Source organism: Canis lupus, chromosome 21 (genome assembly GCF_003254725.2).
Source record: "Canis lupus dingo isolate Sandy chromosome 21, ASM325472v2, whole genome shotgun sequence".
NCBI lineage: Eukaryota > Metazoa > Chordata > Mammalia > Carnivora > Canidae > Canis > Canis lupus.
This window is the reverse complement of record NC_064263.1, coordinates 47,035,967-47,057,796: the sequence shown is the minus strand read 5'-3', so window position 1 is coordinate 47,057,796 and position 21,830 is coordinate 47,035,967. Positions and strand designations below refer to the sequence as shown.

The window sequence follows — 21,830 nt, the reverse complement described above, 5'->3', positions numbered from 1 at the left end:
CAGGTGTGCCCATGTGGCTCAGTTGGGTAAGCAGCCAACTCTTGATTTCAGCTCAGATCATGTTCTCAGTGTTGTGCCATGATCTCAGGGTTGTGAGATCGAGCCCCACATCAGGCTCTGTGCTGGGCATGGAGCCTGCCTGAGATTCTCTCTCCTTCTACCTCTGCCCCCACCCCCTCAAAAAAAGAGAGGAAAAAAAGAAGCATCTTTATCAAATGTAATAAGTATCTGTTGTTTCTACCTATCAGTTTGCCTGTATTGTTTCTTCTTCCTGTCATCACACCATGACTTTTTCTAGGGGACACACTCCTCCTCCATAGTAAGCTTGTTTGATGTGGGTACTTTGACTCTACCTAGAATTATGATGAGTAACACATGGCACAGTTTTAGCTCATGAATACTTCAGTTTATGGTTTACTGCATGAGCCTGACTACGAAGTTACATAACTTTTGCTAAAAGTCATAGGAAAAGGGTAGAGATTACCAGAAGAACAAAGCTTATTGATGAATACATTTTAACAAAAGAGAAAGGTAAAATGTAGAGAGTTAAGATGTAGAAAGAGATACACTGATTTGAATGATATAGCATGCCTGGATACAACTGTTCCTGAAGCTCTACATTTCTGGATTTTTTTTAGTCACATGTATCTAGAACTATTGTCATTAGTGACTTTCCACAATATTTGACTCTTTTTGCTCTGCCTTTTTTTAAAAAGTCATCTTTTTACTACTTTAAATCAAAACAGCAAACAGAAATGCACAATTGGCCAAGCTTAGATCACATGTCCATGACAACTGCCAAGGAAAGGTAAAGTTAAATATCTTCCTCTCATTGTCTTCTGTAGCAAAAGGCAGATCCTCTTTACCAAATATTTAGGAATGCCTCCAAATTTGAACTTTGGTCAAATGCTGGATAGACTAAATGTCCACTATAACCTTTCTGAAACACAACTTGATATATTTGTAAGTCCTGCCTAACCTAACATTATTTACTTACTTTATTACATTTATTAATCAGTTTATTATAATATGTTTTCCTCTTATATACATTAAAAATCTCCCAATCTGAATTATGGGACTTATTAATTAAATCAATGTAACCTCCATCAGAAGGTAGTCTTAAAGCTAAAGTCAAAATTCACCCCAAAGGAAGAGGCTTATGTTATTTACTGTAATTCATACGTACTTTGAAAGCATCTAAACTTTAGTTCAGGGGATCCCTGGGTGGCGCAGCGGTTTGGCGCCTGCCTTTGGCCCAGGGCGCGATCCTGGAGACCCAGGATCGAATCCCACATCGGGCTCCCAGTGCATGGAGCCTGCTTCTCCCTCTGCCTATGTCTCCGCCTCTCTCTCTCTCTCTCTCTCTCTGTGACTATCATAAATAAATAAAAAATTTAAAAAAAAATAAAAATAAAAAAATAAATAAATAAACTTTAGTTCATGTTGCAAGCCAATCTATAAATAGAGAAAGAAATTAATTATTGCTCCCTCCACCAGGTTATAATTGGTGGAGTTACCAAAGTTGAAGAGGATTTAGGGTGATGTTTCTAGTTTTTATTTTGTACATTTTTTATCTGGGCATCTGATACATCTGAAATATTAATAATATTTGGCCTTTACTATATGGTATCAGCTGGACTTTGTAACATCCTTCTCTTTGGGTGGGAGGGTGTCCATTATTGGAAAGCGGAAAGGAGATAGTAACAAAAAGCCTTCCTTTCTCAGTTTCTGGCATCCTAAGACCATCACTACTAAAAACACAAGAATAGGAAAATGCTATCATCATTTGGGTTTTGTGAGCTAAGTGAAGTTGTGCACGCATCCGTTTTAAAAGCAAATGTCTTCATCTCTATCCTTCTGCCTCAAAGGGAATCTATGCTAATGTACTCTGGTAAATATGTGTTGACTTGTGAACTGATGTGAAGAGCAGACTCTCAGAGCCTTGAGTATTTTGAAGATTGAAAAATCTTGTTCAGCATAGGTGACCACCAAAAAGCAATCCAAGGCCGTCTACGTGTCACAACTGAGACAAATTGGGAAATATGTTGTCTAATGTGAAATAAAATGTACTACTTAAAAAAAAAACTCAGTCTGATAATGGTATTGAGAAATTCTTGTTTGAAAACAAACCCATTTAGTTTAGATTTGCATATTGAAAGGAAACCTAAAATATTACAAATTTAGTAGAGCATATGTACATAGAGAGCTAAAATCCTTCAAATGTGTTTAGTCCGTAAAACAGAAATGAGTTATCATGATTCTAGTACATCTCTGTAATCTTCCTGCATAAAAAGTCATTAATTCCAAAATCACTATGATCCTCCAATTTTTTATCATATTGAATTTGTATTAAACAGGTTTCTTTTGGAAGAATTTTGGATAAAATTAAGAAAAAGCCTAAGGATCAAGCCTTGGAAAATGAATAAGAAACAAGCAATATAAAAAAAAAAAAAAAAAGAAACAAGCAATATGCACTTGATGTAATGAGCACTGGGTGATATATGCAGCTGATGACTCACTAAATTCTACTCCTGAAACCAATAACTAATGTGAATCTAAATAAAATAAAAAAATAAGCTAAAAAAAGATACAAGCAATATAAATCGATGTAAATCTTAATATGCATCTAAGGTCAACAGATGGGATTAAAGCACTATACAAAATTGTAAAATGGAATAATTGAACTCCAGTAGATTTTCACAGCAAATTTTAGAATCTCAGACTAATTACGGTTGCATAAATTATAAATTATGAAAGTGTGTGCATCACATTATTTTTAGATCTAAATAAGATGTATCATTGCCCTCAGCTGAAAATATACCATTAGATTTCCTAAGTATAATTGAATTTAAAATGAGAGCAAAAACACCTGCAGAAGCATTTAATCTAAAACTAGAGTTTGCTATGTCTTACTGTGAAAATATCTCATATTTAAAATGTCCTGAAGTGACTGTACGGAGGGCACGTTATAAGACTGCTTGGGCTCTACAAATAGCCAAATATTTCTTAAAATCTTTGGAAAAGTGTCATATGCCCTTCAAAGATGTGAGTTGGCACATGATGAGGAATCCTATATATCAATAATATACAACTTTATGGTGTATAGTGGTTAATCTGAAATGTGAGCATATTATTTCATCAATTCTTAGTTATGCAATTTTTCACTTTTAATGTTTTTAATTCCAGGATGCAGCTTGCAACAGGTGAAAACTCTTCATTTTAATTTTAGAAAGTTGTTGGTAGATCGTCCTTTTAGTTAAGATATAGAGTATGAGATGAATGATGCACAGAAAAATTCAAAGAAGCTCTTGTTTTGAAAAAAACAAATAAGCTAGCTCTCTATAACCAAAATTATGTATGTACTGAATTAAACTTAAATATGCTTTCTTTTTGTCAGAAGCCTGAAGTTTTCAGTCAGTGCATCCCTCTATAAGGCGATATAAAGTATTATGATTCGAGAAGTGACTAATAACTAGAGCAGTAACAAGGCAAGATAATTTTGCTGTAACATCATTAGGAAAAATTAGTTAATTCACCCATAATTACTACTGAGGATATTTGTGCCCTGACCTACCCAATTAAGGCCTGAACACCTGCCACCTTTTCCTTACCATTCTGCTGGGAATCCTCTGGCCAATAAAATCATTTTATCCCAGGAACATGGCTGAATGACCACAGTGATTAAAAACAGATCTCACTCTTATCTCAAATTTGAGGGCAATCCTTGGAGTTTTGGCAAATTACTTTTCCTTATTGTTCAGGCCAAAGACATAAAAAATATATTACATGTTTCCAAATAACGGGATAAATTTTCTAGGTACGTTAAGGCATATAAATGTCCTTTGTTTTAAAAATGTTCTGCTCAAATACTAACAGTAAATGGGACATATAAGGCCACAAAGAGAATTTGTTAGATGGAATAAGCGGACACCTTGCTATTATTATGTGTGCATTGATTGAAGCTTGCCAACTATGTACTGCTGTAGACAATTCCGTTTTAACTGATGACTAGCTAGGCTCTCCTGGATGCCTCAAGTTGAGAATCAAATGCTGTTGTATATTTAGAAAGCAAGATATTTATATAACGCATTTGGTTTATTTTCTTCCATCAGCATTATTTGAAATGTTTCAAATGCTGGGTAGGATGGGCAGGGTCATGCAATGAGTCGGGAATTGCAGTGTCATCTCCTTTGTTATTCCAAAGCAGAATAAGTTAGTCTTGCCTGTGGTATAAACATATGGCACTGATTGGGGCGGGGGTGATGGTTAAGACAACAATGTAGAACTTAACCCATGAAAGGGACTATAAAAATAATGAAGTCTTGGCAAAAAGTGAAAGAAACCAAGTTTACTTCTGCCACCATGATTCCACATTTCCTTTCCTGTCCCCTGGTAACGACGATCCTGAATTTGGTGGATACATTTTTGTAGCTTTTTAAAAGTGTTATATACAAATAGAAAAAGGGGGTTGTGGGATCTCTAATTTATAGCAGGATGACAAGCAGGAACTTGTAATGGCTCTCTGAAGTGGGACAGTCTCGTGGCTCAGGACCCCTAACCTGTGGGATCTGTCCCAAGCTCCAGGTAGATAAGGTCAGAACCCAACTAAACTAGACACCAGGCTGAGAACTGGTCAGGGCGGGCAGATCTAATACATCTGGGGTCCGAAGTACTGTGAGCATAGGAGGCAAGGAAAGCAGAATTTTCCCGGCCAGCTCCAGAGGTGCCTCCCTCTTGCACTCCCCTGGATTGCTTTGTTCTGTGTGGTTGTTTTCCAAGGGGTATCCCCCCTTTCCCTCCCTCCTCCCATTCTTGTCAGTGTCCATCGCTCCCCAAACTTTCAACCTCGAAATGACGCACATCTCAGTACATGGTCCTCTCCCTACCTACCCAAACCTAATAGTGTAAAATGCGCAGGTGACCTGTCTCTCCAGACCTCTTCCCCGCAGTCTCCCCGCTTCTTAGCAATGATAAGACTGTCTGAATATTGTGAACAAGGGCTATAATTTTCATCACTCACCATTGACATACACAGTTTCAAAACAGCATATTCAGAATCTAGTATCCTGTCTTTATCTCATCTAAAATAAGAGGCGCTCGGAGACTTGTCATTGGTGTCCCACTCACGTATAAGAAGCACTGTGCTGGGATATGCAGAGATGAGTGAAAGGTAATTCCAGGCAGCAAGAATGCTGCCATCAGATGCAGCCGCTAAAATATGTTTTCTGATCATTGTAATTCAGGGGAAAAAAAAACACACAACACCTTGATTCCATGAGTTTTAACTGAGATCAAATACACATTTTAAGAGGGTTTTTTTTTGTTTTGTTTTGTTTTGTTTTGTTTTTTTACAGGAGGGAAATATTTAATCTAAAATTCATATCTTTGTGATTAAATAAAAGCTGTAGAATATATTATGTTTAAGTCTGAGCTCTGCAATCAAATATAGAACTGGCCCCCAAATTTACCAGTTATTTGACCTTGTCTGAGTTATTTAATTTGTTTGGCCTTGATGTCTTAATCTTTAAAACGGGATGGATAATTGAGGGGATTAAGATACGCCAACACCGAACGAGTGTTTTGCAGGTAGCAGAAGATCCGTCACTGTCAACAACCAGGCTTCATAGCTTATCACTTCTGTCCTCAGTATCTTCGCTCACCTGGGCCTGCATGTCCTAACTCCCCAGCTTACGATAGCTATGATTCCACCTCTTGGCCTCCTTCGAATCACAACATGCCTTCCAGACCTAGTGAACATTTACCTCTTAAAAAGAAAGAAAAAAAATCAAGGACTTTTCATTCTAATTAGCGCCACGTCACTGCATTTTTCTCAAGTCCATTCCTTGAGTGCACTTGTGTCTTTGTATCACACTATTTTTCAGTTTTACATTCTAATGCCTTTTTATATTTCTCCTCTTTAACAGGACCTGACCTTAAGCTTAAATCCTATTACTCCGTTAGCATTTTCTTTCCTCAGTGTCCAATACAATGTTCTTCACACAGAATGTACTCAATAAAGGCTTGGCCAAGAATGGACGCTCAACGCTGAAAGTTTACGTTAGGGGACTACATACTGTATAGGTGTCACCCATTTATGTGATGATAATTCTCAAATTACACCTTTCTGTAAGATTTACAGCTGTGATATTCTACTCCTTAACGTTTGATAAATTCAAACAATTTTTAAAAGATGCTATTTCTTAAAGGGAGCTCTAAAAAAAAGGGGGGGGCTCTGCTTTGACGGATGATTTCCGATGAATTTGTCTCTCGAAAAATAAAGATGAAATTGTATTTTGTTTCAATCTACCCTATCATGTAGTATGAGCATAACCGTTTCATGAAGTCTGGGATGCTTTGGAGTGTGAACTATATTAATTGTTCTAAGCACCGATCCAAAGGTACACATGCAAATTAATGTATTGGAACGAAAAAGTAAACAGGAGCTCCTGCAATGAGAAACCCTGAAAGTTTAATGACAGCCTAGAGGGAAAACAGGATTTGAGATAGGAAGGTTTTATTTACCTGTGATCCTCAGAGAGATACGCTGATGTCATAGATATACGTAAGGAGATCTAATGGGCCATAGCAGTGCTCAGACCAAGGCTGCACTTACTTAAGACCTATTTGTTCCTTAAAAACACAATAAAGCTGTTATATCCCATTTATAGTGGAGCAATTTGGATCTCACTGGAATTGAAAAATAGAAGAACTAATGGACTAGCCCTCACCACTCGTTAGATAATTTTATCTGACTGTTGAGACCATTCTCAAATCTGGGCAAAGGTGGCAGATAATTTAAGATAACACTACTTAGAATTTTCTACTAAAATCAATTGAAAGGAAGGGATTGGAAAATCAAAATAACGATATCTCATGTTAGATTCCTTTGCTGTGTGCCTCATCTCTTAGGTACAAGTTTGCTTGTTCCTTCCGTGTGTGTTCTTAATTTTTATGCAATAAGTGTGCTGCTGGTTTTGTCCCTTTTCTAGTTTTTTTTTAAGATTTTATTTATTTATTCATGAGAGACACAGAGAGAGAGGCAAAGACACACAGGCAGAGGGAGAAGCAGGCTCCATGCAGGGAGCCCGATGTGGGACTCGATCCCGGGTCTCCAGGATCACGCTGAAGATGGTGCTAAACCGCTGAGCCACCAGGGCTGCCCCTTTTCTAGTTCTTATGGAACTGAATTTAATAATTTTATAGCAATTGAACAGCAGCAAGTGTCCATGCATGCTACGCCAGGAACAGGTGCCATTTAAAGGACACTCGTCATATAGTACAAACTCTCCAACAAATTTTCCCTTTTGAAATGTCTTATCACCAGACATTTTCCTGCATGCAAATGATTCTTTTCTTCTTGGAGGAAACACCTGCATTTATAGCACACTTTATATGCTGCAAAATAGACAGTCCCTACCATGATACAGGTGAGGCACTCCATCAAGATCTCCTCGGCCCATCTGAATTCTAACTTCCAACAGTGTCTGGAACGTCCCCATCAAAGTCGGTGCTTTGGGTTGTAACTGGGATTCTTCAAACACTAAATGCTTCTGTGAACCATGCACGGAAAATAAAAAGAATCATGAGAAACTAAACATGACTTCAGAAAGCTCACTGTTGGGGAGATAGACACGAATACTGTAAAACACTTGATTGTAAAAAGCAGTTTCTATCAGCATCATAGAGACCACATTGGACTCTCATGTAAATGCATGTTCTCTGCGGAGTGTTAGTAGGTCACATATAGAAAAGGATGGAGAAACCCCTGAACATGTGTTTTCTTGTTTAATTACTAACCCAAAACAAATGTCATGAACACAGTACACTGAATAATACACAGTCTGCATAAGTACAGCGGTGATTGCAATCCCTTGAGAAACCCCAACAAGCCACCTTGAGTACGTGAGCAGGAGAATCCATGGGAGATAATCATAAATGCTTAATGCTGTTTGAGGTAAAACGTTTTGGAATGATTTGTTATACAGTATTAGATAAGTAATATGATTGCAAAGATATCCTCTGCTGTGTTCTCTAAGTTTTATAGAATTGCCTTTAGGGTTTTTTGTTTTGTTTTGTTTTTTTATTTTGTTTTGTTTTTAAAGCAAGCTCTATGTCCAACGTGGGGCTTGAACTCACAACCCCACGATCATGAGTTATGTGGTCTGTGGACTGAACAAGCCAGGTGCCCCAAGTATTATCTTTTATATCTAAGCTTCTGATATGTGACCCTCCTTATTCTGACCAGTCCCTGGATGTCAAAGAAGACACCATACCACGACTGCCAATAAAAACCCCAGACCCCAATAAGCAAAGAGGAAGCTCTTGCTCTTCTCCTTTCCGAGTCTCCTGGAGGATCCATACGCCACATATCCCGGTGTATACTATATATTTTCGATAAACTCTGCTTTCATTTCTGGCTGGCTCACATTTGATTTCCATCCTGCTGAAAAGAAGAACTCATTTGGCTTATCCTGTGGGACCTCTTCTCTGGGTCCTTGGATTGGGCTTGCTTGCAGCAGAAGCATTTACCCCCTGACTCCCTCCTTTCTGGGCTGTGGTTGGGGGGTGGATGAGTTCCTCTTCCGAAGGCCTCAGCTCCTCTCCAGTAGTCTTCATCAATGGTTAGATTTTCTCTAAGTCTTTAATCACAGTTCCTTTCCCTGTCCCTTTAATTTTTTTTTTAAGTTTATGTGAATAATCTCTACACCCAGTGTGGGGCTCAAACTTACAACCCTGAGATCAAGAGCTGTACACTTTACTGAGTGAACTAGCCAGGTGCCACTCCCTGTCCCTTTAGACCCAGAGGTGGTACTTATTTTTCTCTACTATTTACCCCCAAATATTCTCCTATCTCTTAATTTTAACTTTGTCTGCTAATAAACTTTCCATTAACAGCTGAATAATCACTTTCCTTGAACATTCATCTATTTCTCACTGGAGATCCCATTTAATGTACTAATTAATTCTCTGAGTGGCCCTAGGAAGAGATCCTCAATATGGATATGGAGGATTGGGTTGTCCACATCCTTGACAAATGAACAGATATCCTTTTACTTTTTTTTCTAGGGGAAATAATAAAACAACATGCACTGATTATCATGATTACGAAACTATCAATGGAGTGGCATGGGATGGGAAGTAGTAGAAGTGCTGGACAAAGTCCTGGGAGATGAAGTGCCCTATGGCAACTTGTTACTATGGCACCAGTGGCATTAAGTAGAAATTCAGGTGTTAATTTGCTATTTCTGACACCACCAGAGAGGATACAAGAGTAAAGGACAAGGTCAAAGTTTGATTGTCCAAACTTGAGGCAAAGAGAAAAAGCAGAAAGCTGCTTTCGGAGCTGCAGCGGTTGAGAATCATACCTAGGACCTTTATACTTACTGGTGCAGAGTCTCATCTGGAAGTTAATGTTCTGGCTTGCGTGTTTGGAGTTGCTTTAGCGTTCCAGTCTCAAGTCCCACCAACAAGAGGAGTTGGCTTGATGGAATTAAGAATCAGACAGCTGACAGCTGTTAGGCTATAATCTGGAAGAAAATGCCCCACAAGAATGGGGTTCTTTCTAAGAGGATTTGACATATGACTCAAACATGCTGGCATAGAGTGAAGTCACCCCTGCGGCTGGAATACATGTGTCCAGGAATCAAAAGGTAGAAGTGAGAATCAAATGACTGATTTGTGTGTAGGACACCGTGTACGTCCCCCGGTTTTCTCCAGTTTTCTCCCTGCCTGGACATACTGTCTTATTCCATTTAATAACTCGCCTAAGAAAGTTGTGCACCTTGTCCCTACAATATTCAGTTTACTGAATACAAAAGACCTGATTCTCAACACAGGTTGTTTTTTTTTTTTAATTGTGCCAGCATATACATAACACAAAATTGATCATTTTAACCATTATTAAGTGTACAGTTCAGCAGCAGTGAGTATATTTACACCGTACAACCATCACCACCATCCATCTCCAGAATTCTTCATCTTCCCAAACTGGCACCCCATATTCCTTAAATGATAACCTCTCCCCACCCTTCCCCTCTGCACCCTGACAACCAATTTTCTACTTTCTTTCTGTATGAATTTGACTATACCGTGTACCTCATATAGTTCGAATTACATGATATTGACCCTTCCCTGTTTGGCTCATTTCACTTAAGTGACGCCTTCACGGTTCATCCATGTTGTAGCATGTGTGTACTTGGGAGCGTGAATGTGTCTATGTTTGGAGGTAGGGGATGTTGTGCTCACAACTAACCTAACAAACACACATTTTCCCCCTACCTCCTTGATTAAAATTGAACTCCGTTGTCCTGTGACTTGTGCTAGCTACTTATTTCAGGGAACACTTTTTCTCCCTGTTCCTAAAATATAATAACAAAATGATGCGTTTTTCTTGCCACAATTTCTGATTTTTAAATTGTGATCCATAGATTTGCTAACGCAAAATAGCCAGTCTCATTTGTCTTCCCATAAGGTAGTAATTCATCTTCCATTACCAAACAGACAGGAGTTAGAAGCTGGTGGTGGAGGATCATGCTTCTGAGTGTTCCATCTGGACAAATTCTTGCTTTTGTCATAAATGGAATCAGATCACTAAAGCGTTGGGCCAAGTTTTGGTTTTCAGAGCTTTATCACATCTAGTTTTTAATGAACTGCATAATAGCTCATTGTTTGCCCTTTCCTGAAATAGTATCTTATGGAAAATTAACTACATTTGTTATTAATTCAAGTTGTTTCTTGGGCATTTTCATCAACATTATCTGTCTTGGGAGTGATTATCCACAAATTATGGAAATTTAGCTGCCAAGACAGAATGAAGGCCCTAAAAAGAGGCTTCATGGATTTTTTCTGGACAAGATGGAATCATTTTCCTCTTTGCTTTCATACGATGAAGATTAGAGAAAGGAATTTCTTTTGGACTCAATTCTCCCAAGTATTATCCAGATGGTATGATTAGGATCAGCTCAAAGAGCCTAATACCTTTCACATCCAATTTGATCTTATTCCAAACCATGATTAGCTGCAGTAAATATGAAGCTATTTATAGTCAACCCTCCAATCCACTTCCTTCTGCTAAACCCTGGAAATACAAATGTAGAGAAGACCTGATTACCGCCAAGATGAAGTAAAAAATTTACTTTGCTTCACTGGGCTTGACTTGTTATTTTTTCTCCTTTCTTTTCCAATATAAATCATAATAAATTTTAAGATCTATGAGTTTCTACCCTACTCAGAAAGTTATTTTTAAAAAAGCTATTTTTTGTTATTCTGGATCCCAGGTGAATGAAGTAATGAGATTGATAGCTTTGTCTCTGGAGGCAGATAATCTTGACTGTATCCATCATGAGCCGTGTGATGGGAAGTTACCTAATCTCTCATGTCCCAAATTCCTTACCTGAAAAGTGAGGGTACTCTCAGAGTCTTTCCAGTAAAGTTGTTATGAGGATTTCATGTAAATTATATTGAGCCGTACATATCCATGTGTTAAATGCCCAAAAAGCTCTCAAGAGCATCATGATGGCCATAATCACTATTGCCAGCATCTTTAAATTTGATCTATACCACTTACCCTCTCTGCAAACCTTAGGCTTTCTCTTGTACTGTTAACTTAAATATCCATTTATGTATTAGCTCTTCATATAGTATGTAACATCCTTGATAGGAATAACTGAATTCTTCTGTGTGTTACATGATTAGACTAGAAACAGACCGTGTATTAGTTTATATTGCTGCTTTAACAAACTACCGCAAGCTCAGTGACTTAAAATAACACTTTTTTTTTTTTTTCTACCACAGTGAAGTCAAAAGTCTGAAGTGGGTTTTACTGGGTTTGAAACCAAGGTGTCAGCAGGCCATGCTTCCTCAGGACTCTAAGGGGGAAATCTGTTCTCTTATCTTTTCCAACTTTTAGTGCTGCATTCCTTGCATTCCTTAACCCATGATTCCTTTTTTTCAGTTTTCAAGGCCAGTAGCATAGCATCTTCACATCACCTTCACCTCTTCTGTGGGCATATCTCCCTCTGCCTCCCTCTTATAAGGACACTCATGTTTACATTGATAAATCACACATCTAATCCAGAATGATTTCTTCACCCCCATATATATATATATATCCTTTTCCCGTGTAAGAACTTTCACAGTAAAAAAAAAAAAAAAAAAAAAAAAAAGAACTTTCACAGTATCCAGAGATTAGGATATAGAAATCTTTGGAGGCCACTATTCCTTGTACACTAACTAATTCAATCCCTGGTTCACAATAATTCATGTCCAGCCCACATGCAAAATACATTCACCCTACTCAATAACCCCTAAAATCTCAACTTATTATAAAATCAATTTAAAGTTCAAAATATCACCTAAGTACCATGGCCTCAAAAGTCCCCAAATCATTACTTAAATAATCTAAATCAGATATAGGTGAGAGTCTGGGTATGATTCTCCCTGGAGCAAAATTTATCTCCAGGTGTGTACGTGTGAAAGCAGAAAGCAAGTTATGTTATATGCTTCTGAATTACAGTGATGGGCAGGCATAGGGCAACAGTACAGCATTCCCACTCCAAAAGAGAGAAAATGGAAAGAAGGGAGTAGTCATTGGTTCCCTAAAATCATTAGGGAATTTCAATCAGTTGAAATCCAACTGGGCAAACCCCATGAGGATTCAAAGCCTGGGAATAACCTTCTGTAATTTGAGGCTCCACCCCCTGCACCCATGTCTCCACCTCTCTTCCCCAAGGTTGCAACCTCTAGGCAGACATTTCCTCCCTCTCCACCTTCAGGATCACACTCCCTTCTTCTTAAGGTTAACATGTATTTGCCACTGAGTGGATTCATCAGCTTTTTCTCCTACTTATCTCAGGACCCGAGAACCAGAATCTCAGAACCAGTCTTTCATATTATCAATCTTTTAGAAGAATTAAAGAGCCCACCAAACACAGGTTGATTCCCTTAACTGACATGGATTGAAGTTTATATATTTGCCCAAGGTTAATGAATCTAAATGAAATATCTGGTACGTTAATATATGGATCATCTAAAAGTACCACGTGCACACAAAGGAAAGGATTCTCAAGAACACGCACACACACACACACACACACACACACACACATAGGGAATCCTAAAAGCTGGACATTAGGTCTCACTATAACAGAATCTCTTTGTGTAACTTTGGCAAGTCCCTGCTCTGCCCTGGGCCTTGGTTTCTCACTCTTGTTAAGAGAGAGGGCAGATCTGCATGGTCCATTTGTTTCCCAAGGTATTAGGAGTCTCATCCTGAGTTGGGGACTTTCAGATGCTCTTTCACTTCTCAGTCACAGTCATCGGCTGCCCTCAGGGACCAGCTGCCTCCTACCAGCACTACCACCACCATTTTGATAAATGCCAATGAAAGAGAAGGTTGGGTAGTTGAGAGGCTATTTCACTCCCAGAGACCAAAGTCTTCCACAAGTGGTCTCATTAAAATCTTTTCAAAGACTTAACATGGTATTTTACATTCTTTTTAATGTGACAAAAATATAAAGGTCAGAAAAATTAAGTCAGTTTCCAGAGCAACAGAACAAAGAATGGAGGAAGTGGGTTTCTGCTTGCTTCCACCTGACCTTAGCACAGACTCTGAAAGCCTGGGGAAGTGAGTGTCCTCATTGCTTCCTGTTCCACCTCAGAAATCATCTCAAACCAAAGATTCTAGGAAACTCATGTATTCCTACTCATACCCGCATTTTAGAGTTTTAAGTCACTTTAATAAAGGTTCTAATCAGACAGACTTAGGAACAGAACAAATATCTTGATGACAAAACAGTGTCCCATTGTCCTAAGCATCATGTGCCAGTGTCAGTGGAACAGTTAAACCTGCTGGGATTGTTTTCTTGACCAGAATGGGAAGTGTCATCTCTAGGGAAGCCCTTCTGCTCCTTCAGAATGTTCTCTCAGCTTTTACCTTATGCCTTACATTACAAGTGAGAAGAAGCAGGATGTTTAAAAATGGCCAAGTTGAAATATGATGTGGACTACTCAGACCCAGGGAAAGCTCCTTGCTTAGATTTTCCATTTTCAAATACCTTTACAGGGTATGATCATTTTAACTGTAGCTACCATGGAAAATATTTAAATACATGATTTGTTATTTCCTTGAAAATTCAGGGAGGACCTCCTTGTTGTCATTGTCGGACCATCATCCGTTTCTCCCTTTCTTTATAATTGCTCCAACTTGTTTATTGCTCCTCTCTTGATTCATGTTTTCCTGCGAACATTGTAACCAATTATACCTTAAACTGCAGTCTAGACTATAAGTGTTATATAGACTTCAGAGGAATTACGATCTTTCTTTTTCAAGATGCTATTTGAAGGAAAAGTAAGTGGTTTACTTTTGTAATGTTGCCTTTCAGATACTTAAAAAAAACTTTTTCTTTTCATTTTTATTTTGCTCTTTAGATATTTCAAGCCTACTCAGTAAGGGAATTTAAACAAATTGTAAACTCTAAACCTGCTCAAGTTTTGTTCTCCAAATGTCAAAGGTATCTCTCCAACGTCATGTCATCACATCTTGACATGTTATAATGGATACAACATCTCTGTGAATGGAAATGACAAATGAAATCTTTTTTCCCCCTTTTGCTTTGCAAGTAAATGATAAATACAAAGAAAATGCCTAATGTATTTCTTCCTGCATTTGGTGCTGAATTTTTTAAAGTTAAATGAATGCAAAGAGGTTAATTAACATAAGAAAAGAAGCAAATACTGAAAGCAAATGGAAAAAATGTTCACCCTTTTGAGTAATCAACAAAATGCATATTTAATCAACCTTGAGGCACCATTGTTTATAATGTGAACACTAGACAATATTACAATTATAATGCTAATTGCTAGAAGATTTAGCAGAATGAAAGGAGAGTTTTAGAAATTGTAAATGGCTTTAAACTTTTGAAAATCAATCAGGTAATATGTAGCCTAGTTATAAAGATATTTATATATTCTGATCTTGTAGTTATATGCCACCTTGAAATTGTTAGGGTGCTTGTGTTTCTAAATTTATAAAAACAAATAGACAAAATTTTAAGTCCCAAAAATACTCATTGATGCATTACTCATTACTTAAAGAGAAAGAAAAAAAAAAAAAGGCCTGGAAATAACTGAAGTACACAATGATATTAAAATGGATGTCAATGCATGCAATTATTACCCTATCATTAAATGTATAATTATAATGGAGACTAAAGATAATGTGGGAACCATTTCTAAATGTACATAAAATCATAAAATGAATTTATATTTATTTAATTATTATAATCGCAGTGGCATATTTGTTAGTGAATGAATTTGCCCAATTTTAAGAATGGAAATAAAACATTACAGTTTTTTTTGGGAATCAAATGCGATAATATAAAGTGCTCAGAACAGTGCCTAGCTCATAATAAGCCTTGGGTATATTATCATTGCTAGTAGTGTTGAGAAATGACATAACTCAATTTTACCTTTGCAGTTATTTTGTGTCTTGGTTTGTTTTTGGGTTTTTTTTTGATAAAATTCAATGGCTTCCTGAGATTATTGTTAGGTGATCTTTATATAAAGTCCCTACCTCATAAGACCACTGATAAGGTGGCATGTGGTAGTCAAATCCTGCTCCTAGCTGGAGTTCTGCTGCTCATAGAAACATGCTTTGGAAGAATACTTTTGTACAAACACATACACACTTAAGTTATACAACATTTTATTGTAAATGTGATAAAGTGTCAGGTGTCTGTCTCCTAAGTGCTGTGTTATTATCTGTTGAGAAAGTTATCTGAAACGGAGAAAGTTATCTGTTGAGAAAATTATCTATATTTCTGTTAGAAAATTATCTGTTGAGAAAGTTGCAGCAATATTTAATGGTTGTTTAGGCTAATTTAATGGTCTGATCAAGCAACAGAATCCTCTCTACATGTATCATCTACTATACATTTCCCCCAATAACAACGACAACAAAATGTGTCTAATTATTTATAGTAACTAGAAAATGATTTCTTGAAGGTATAGCCAGAGTTGAAGCACGCTTAGTACACCATGCCTGGAGTGACTGGAGAGCTGCAAACGTTAACTGCTATTGAAGTACAGATTAGAAGACACACAGGTGTATTACACTGTCTACTGAAGTGTCATAAAGGAAATGAGAAATAATATGATAATCATGATCACTGTTATTACTTACAATAAATATTCTATAAATGCATATACAATATATGATCATGCAACCAAATCCTGGGCAAGGATGAATGGGGCTACTTGATATTAAGGGAAATAATTGAATTAATTATTTCTATACGCCCTTAGGATTCTCTTTAGATGCCATTTTCCTGCTAGAAGTCAGCCTCTGTTACCACTTCAAAATCTGCTGAGCTGCAAAGGAGGTGCTTCAGACAGCTCTACAGAAATTTTTCAAGAAAACTTTCATAAGTTTCAGTTCTACATGAAGCTTTACCGTAGCTAATTGGAACCAGAATAGGTTGGTCAATATAAATTCACCTGGAGAACCTCTGTGAGTTATTTTAGATAAAAGGCTGAGATTTCTTTATAATTAGTATAGAAGTTCCAGTGCAAGTGACAGGTGTTACAACTAAATGAGTGAGAAGATCCAGGATGCAATAGGTAATTAGCATTAGACAAAGTAGTAGAAAATCTGCAGGATAGGATCACTTAATTATTATTTCATTTTAACATCAAGTAATTTTATCTGTTTATATATATATATATATATTTTTTAAGGTTTTATTTATTTATTCATGATAGACAGAGAGAGGGAGAGAGAGGCAGAGACACAGGCAGAGGGAGAAGCAGGCTCCATGCCGGGAGCCTGACATGGGACTCTATCCCGGGACCCCAGGATCACGCCCTGAGCCAAAAGCAGGAGCCAAACCACTGAGCCACCCAGGGATCCCCTATATTTATATTTATTTATATTTATACTACTTGACTCTAAGTCTATATTATTTAATTGTTCTCATAATTATTTCTAGTGATTTTATATAATATTGGGTTAAATCATATTTTCTGATTCAGGAAAAATATCTGTTTAGTTTCTAGTGACAGTACAGCTCACTCTTTGCAGAGCATTGCTGTATCAGTCTTCTCCTCTTTGCCTCTTATTACAAAGCCTTTCAAATAAGAATTAGAATAGTGTCCCTTCAACTGGTCTGACCAAAAAGATTCGTTCCAATCACTGTGGAACATTCTAAGCCTGCTTAAGTCTATTCTTCATTCTGCCTTCTCTGAGGTCCAGGCACCCCACTTATTATCTGTGGGATATGGGGCATGGTAGTGGGACTTTTCAGATGTCAGTATCTGTATAAACGGTTTAGATCAAACAAGCTTCTGAGCCCCACTCCCAACACTCATATAATATTATTTTTTATTACAATTAATGATAACATTATAAAATAAAATTAATAATATTTGAAGTTAACTTAAATAATCTGAATAAGATGAGGGGATCTGGGATAATTTTTTCCCTTTAGAGATTTTATCTTTCTCTTAGTCATTAAAAATAATTTATTAAACAGAGGTCACTTTCTGCCATGAAGAATAGTAACCTTTGCCTCTTCAAAAATATGTTTTAGAGAAAAGATATTTGTCTCATTTGTCTACATGAGCTCACATATAACTAACTAACCTACAAAATGAAGAAGAGTTGTGTCAATAGCTCAGGCTTTGGAACCTGGGTTCTTTCATTGGTTCTGTGACTTGGGAGAGCTACTCACTTTCTTTTTCCTTTGTTTTTCTCTCTTCTTTCAATTTGGGACAAAAATAACACTGGATTTTTCATGGGATTATTATTAAGATTAAATTAGATAATGCATGTAGACTGCTGGACATATAGTTGATTTTTATATCAAAGTCTTGCTATATTTCATTTGACTAAATTATCATGTTATTATGTATAGTACACAACCTTAGTTTTTCAAGGCAAAATTGTATGCGTTAAAAAACACGTTTTTAATTTATTCAGTGAAAAATTCTTATTATAAAATTGTAATCTTTATCAGTGACAGGAATAGATAATCAGCAATATCATGTTGTATCGCTATAGAGCACAGAGAAATTTTCTGGTTATTTAAATCTTAAATATGTAGTAGTAAAATGTGAGCCAATGACTTAATCATCTAAATTAATTTCTTTTCCAATCTTTTCCAATAGGAATTGAGTAACTTATACTAAACAAAATTAATAAAAATAATGTTGTTTCTGTAAAGATAAATTATCTGGATGTTTTATCTAGACTTATGCTGAGAAAAATAGTCCATGAAATGAATGACTTTCTAAATGATATCTAGGGTCAATAGAATTAAAAATAGAAAAATAAAAATGTATATCCCATGTCTTATTTTTTGGTTGACATTAAAATTGTGTCTTTACTTGGTACAGTTTCAAAATAGAGTTTAGGAAAAAATGGACAACACTTCTGTTACCCTTGAATTCCAAATACACATGGTATTAGAATTCTAGGTGAAACATGGAACACATGTTGGTGTGTCTTTTATGGATTGAATTGTGTCCTCCCCAAAATTAATCTGTAGAATCCTAATTTACAGTATCTTAGAATGTTAGCATATTTGGAAATTAGATCTCTGCAGACTGTAGTCAGTCATGTTAGGATGAGGAGACTCTGGAGTATGGTGAGTCCCCACTGTAATATGATTGGCAACTTTATAAAGAAAAAAGGTTTCATTAGCACGTTTGCAAGTAGTGAAGTCAAAATTTGGTTGGTTCCACATGGATGTTTGGGGATACAGCTTGTAGCTTCATGGTCCTCAGTTCCTCTCCCATGGACTGGCTGGTCTGCAGTTCCAGGACCACAGCATCCTACCACTGTTTTAAGTTTTGGTGCCTAGGAATTATTGTAACAATGATGATTTGGGTGCTTATTTTATGGCAGGTACTTAAAACTGCTGCATACAGTTATACAGATTATATATCACCAACACTGGGGGCCCAATATACTTTTGGTTCATCATGAATGTGTATATGCGTTTTGATATTTTTTTCTGGCACATGGTAGAAAGATGCCATGACCAGATAAGCTATTTTGCGATTCTTTTCAAGACAGCATAGGTGCACACCTTGGCTTCCTTTAGAATTTATGTATATAATCTATTTATTCTTATAAGTACCCATTTTAAAGGAGCGATATCCAGATTTTACCATTGAAGAGACTGAGGTGCAGAAAGATTGCAATTCACCCAAAGACCAGAGTTTGCCATTGATTGAGAAGTTGAACCCCAATCTACCAATGAAGCATATATGTATGTATATATATACTTTTTATTTATATTTTATAGTGAACACTTCCAACCGTATATAAACTAAATAGAATACACCCATGAGTCAAGCACTTGGTACCCTGGGAAGTTGAGGGAAGTCCCATCACTCCTGGTGAGTAGAGTCTGTCGCACATGTGACACAGCATCTCTACAATAGGACAGGTCTCTCTCGGCAGACATCAGTTGTTTCATATAATTTATTCTGAAGAGATCATATTCTCAGTAGAGGTCATTGTGAAAATACATGTTTTTCTTTTCATACAATGTATTTATTTATCCCTAATCTGCAAATTTGAATCATTCCTGTAGGGCTTCTGATGAAAACAAATATCACTGTGGCTGGGAAGTTGCTGGAAAGGCCAATTTTCTTGATTCAAGGCCAAGCTGATGGAAATAATCATTTCAAATGACTTTTTGTTGCCAGCCTAGAATATCCAACATTCATTTTCGAATGCATCTGTATTTTCATATCTTGCATCCATAATTGACTATTTTCATACAAAATCATCTTACTCCCGAACAATTGAGAACTCAGTATGCCAGAATGCTTCTGCAAGCACAATGTACGCCTTTATACACTACGAAACATGCCTGCTCTAACGAATTCTAACTTATCTGCATTTGAAGATCTAATTTTTAGACTACTTAATTTGGCTAAAGAGTATAGTATATTGGAATTCTAAGGAAAATGCAGTTTTGTTTTCATGGCCCATTATCTTATGGCCATTCTTATGCAGAGAGAAAATTCACAATTTTGTGACTAATCACATTAAATGAGACATATAATTAGTAAATTCTTTAGAATATTATTAACATAATATTTTACCATAGACATAAATGCACTAACATTCCCAGCCCTTTCTTATGATCCAGGGACTATGCTATGTACTCCCTAATTATAACTCTGATTAGAATATTGTTCTGCTCAAGAAAGTCTGTCTTCACATTACCTGGTAAATCACCATGCAGCCTGATTTTATCTATATGGAGCCCATAGAGAGTAATGAAATGAGGATGGCGTAGGATGAATTTGCTTTACATGGCATTTCCTCTTTTTTATTTTTATCCTCTTTCATATTTGCATGATTATGTTACAGATAGTGTATATTGGGTTATGCAGGGCAGGGTCTGAGGACTATAGAAGGAGGAGAGGGATTAATACCATTCTTTAAGAATCACACAGACATATGGAGTCGCCAACTTAATTTTAAACTTCTTTCTTAAAAATAAAATAAAATAAACTCCCCTCATAGCTTTGCTTAGCTGCTTAAGTTACATTTATGAATAGACTATAGACATTCCCTGATACGTGGAAATACATCACTTTAAGAGAACACGCCCTCATCAGTAACACCCAGTACTACAAGCCACTGCTACTCCTGTGTTTTGTGGTGCTATTTATCCACACATAATTCCATCAAGTCTAATGCTCAGGGTGATGGAAAAATTACATTGAATCCCTAATATCCCTAATTGGACATATTGCTGTTTTTATCTTTCCCTTGAAATAGAAGTTGAGTAGTTTTCTTTCCCCAGTACTAAGGGTTAATTGCTTTTCTTAGAATAGTCACCAAAAATGCAAATAATTCATAAGATCTGATTAAAAAAAAAGATCTGATACATTTATCATTTATAATCAAGGTAGCTATATGATAGATGTCTCAATATTGGAAATTTGTTTTCACTTACAGGTGATGCAGTTATCCATCCTGCCTGTTTTAGATGGACTGTATGGGTTTGACTGAACTCACAAGTTAAAACAGGTTGATGTTAAACCATGGATGTGTTGATCAATTGTTGTCACCTTGGGCAAAATGTATAAACTTTCTGATTTACCTTCCTAACTGAATGTTGTTGAAAGAATAGACTCAGATAACATATGGCAGCCTCCCAGCAGGCTATTTCAACTACCATATTTTGGAGTGTTTGCTGAGTTCACAACGACACTCTTCATTTAAGAATGCCACCCGATGGGAAGAATCCTGAAAGCTATCACTCTATCCCCATGGCCACAGATCCAGAGATGATTGTATCACCAGAGGAAAGAAAGCCCCAGACCCCAGAAGTTTGGAACTGAACCAGTGACATTACCGAAGGAGAAAGGATGTGAATTGCAATGTTGTATTACTTAAAAGGAAAGGCTCTCTACCAAAACAAAACAAAACAAAATGAGCAAGAACGAAACAAGCTCAAAGAAGGAATCAGGTTAAAAGACGAAAGCATGGCCGGAGCATTTCCAGCTTCTGGGTGTAGTACAACCTAAATTCTTTGCTGTCCTTGCTCCAAAGATATTTTAATATCTCTTCAATAGATTCACTGGTCTAAAGCAACTGCCTACAACATGGTACATTTCAGTAAATATCATTTCAACTAACTAGTCACACAAATGCTTTGCCAAATCATTTACTGTATGAAACAAGAGTATGAAAACACAGATGTAAGTGTAAAATTAATGATTAAAAGAACCAGGAACTGACCCCTTTCCTATTAAAAACAAAATCAAGATCTGACTTTTGTTTTCATTTTTTATTTTTTAAGGGTTTT

The 21,830-nt window shown here is 36.8% G+C and overlaps 1 long non-coding RNA gene across 1 annotated transcript; it reads left to right on the top strand.

Annotated features, from left to right (window-relative positions):
- The first annotated feature begins 16,308 nt into the window (after nucleotides 1-16,308).
- LOC112667974 (uncharacterized) lies at nucleotides 16,309-19,792 on the top strand. Its single transcript, XR_004807695.2, has 3 exons — nucleotides 16,309-16,474; nucleotides 19,134-19,268; nucleotides 19,596-19,792. It is a non-coding gene; the product is annotated as an uncharacterized LOC112667974 (long non-coding RNA).
- The last annotated feature ends 2,038 nt before the right edge of the window (nucleotides 19,793-21,830 follow it).